The 2,016-nt window shown below is 41.6% G+C and overlaps 1 pseudogene; it reads left to right on the top strand.

Annotated features, from left to right (window-relative positions):
• Positions 1-300: 300 nt before the first annotated feature.
• Gm20074 lies at positions 301-820 on the top strand (annotated as a pseudogene).
• The last annotated feature ends 1,196 nt before the right edge of the window (positions 821-2,016 follow it).

The raw sequence follows: 2,016 nt of genomic DNA on the forward strand, positions 1-2,016 counted from the left end.
AATCAGGAGCTAACACGTCACACAGAGGGGTATTTAAGCAGCTCCATTTTCCGGGTTCTGGTCTTCCTGATAAGTAAGCAATAAAGCTTTGCCTTAGAAGGACCCGGTTGTCCGAGTGTGTTTTGCTGGCGAGACATTACAAGGATAGTTTATACACTATGACAACAAATTCCTTTGGCCATTCTTTGGACAATGTGGGACGAGAGCATCTGTGAGAGCATAGCCTAGCCAGAGGGGAGCGAGTGGGCCTGTTGGAGCCTTAGGATTTGAATTTGGGCCTTTTGAATCCAGAATCTCGAAATGCATCATGATTCCTGACCCTTGGACTGTAAGGCTTATGTAGGTAATCTTGGAAACAATGGGAACATGATTGAATTAGAATGGACTTTTGGCTATTATGGACCACTCCAAAGTGTGTGGGTTGCTTGAAATGCTCTTGGCTTTGCTTTTATTGAATTTGATCTCCAAGATACTACTGACGCTGTCTACAAGGTAGGTGGAAGAATATTATGTGGCTGCCGTGTAAGAGTGAACTCTCGAATGGTGAAAAAAGGCAGTCAAAATGATGGCCCGCGTCCCTCTTGGGACCTTAGTCCTCCAGCTGATTACCTCAAGAGAAGTCCTCCACCTCGGTACAGATCCCCGAGAAGCGTCTCCCAAATCCAGAGCAGGTCACTTTCTAGAAATAGGGGAAGAGAAAGGGTCTCTGTCTCTTGAGAGAAATCACAAGCCATCTTGATCCTTCTGTAGGTCTCGTAGCTGATTTAGGTCAGATGAAAGGAAAAAAGACCAGTTTCCAAAAGTGGTGTACAGAAAATAACGTCATTTGTACAGGAAATTAAGGTTTTGTTTGAGACTTCATAAGCATGGTGCATTTTAAAGACTTCTAACTGTTGTTTTAGCTGTTCTAATTTGTTTTGTCTCTTGGAACAGTGACACACAAAACAATGCAATTCTCTGTTTTCAAATAGATCATATGAGGCATGTGAAATCAAGAATTGTTACTTTACAATGTTCCCTTAAGAAAGATTGAATTTTCTTTGAATTTTAGGTTTTCATAGACTGAAATAAACCTAAATCATGAGCAGTTAAAGTTGGTTTGCAACCCTATAGGAAGAACAATAGTATCAACCAACCAGACCCCCAGAGCTCCCAGGGACTAAACCACCAACCAGAGAGTATCCATAGCTCCAGTCACATATGTAGCAAAGAATGGCCTTGTCAGACATCAATGGGAGGAGAGGCCCTTGGTGCTGTAAAGGCTCGATGCCCCAGTGTAGGGGAATGTGAGGGCTGGGAGGCAGTAGTGGATGGTTGGGTGGGGAAACACCCTCATAGAAGCAGGGGGAGGGGAGACATGCTAGTGTGTTTGGGGGGACCAGGAAAGAGGTTGATAGCATATGAAATGTAGATAAAGTATCCAAAAGAAAAGAAAAAAAATGTTTAAAATAAAATTAAATTTTAGTCACTCATGCAATTAAAGAAAAAAAAAGTGTGATGTCCGAATGATATAGAAACTTCTGGCAGAGGTTGACTGAAGTTGCCATTCCTCCAGTAGCTGAGACACAGTGTGGCACTGCAGATGAAATTATTAGCAGTCTTTAAAAGCTGCTGTGAACACAAGCCAGTAGGGAAAGGGTAGGTATGGCATTCACAAGTCTTTCAAAGTGGTTCCTTCCTGGTTGCTATATGTGGATGCAGAGATGTTGTAGCATATTAATTTGGAAATGTAAAACTAAGATAGCTACCAATGTTATACCAGTTTAAGGCTACATTGTAGAAATGAACTTTTCAGTTACTGTGCCAGATTTTAACTCCATGCTATCATTTGTAACATGTGTGTGAAAATCCTTGGAATTAATGTTTGGGTTACAAAAAATTCTCTTAAAAACTATGTCTATAAGCTGAGGATGTAGCACTGTTGGTAGAGTGTAGCCAAACATTTGCAAAGTCATGGGTTTGGTCACCAGTATTACATGCATCAGGTATAGTGGCACACTGGGGAGGATGGAGTAG

The sequence above is a fragment of the Mus musculus genome, chromosome 7 (genome assembly GCF_000001635.26).
Source record: "Mus musculus strain C57BL/6J chromosome 7, GRCm38.p6 C57BL/6J".
Lineage (NCBI taxonomy): Eukaryota > Metazoa > Chordata > Mammalia > Rodentia > Muridae > Mus > Mus musculus.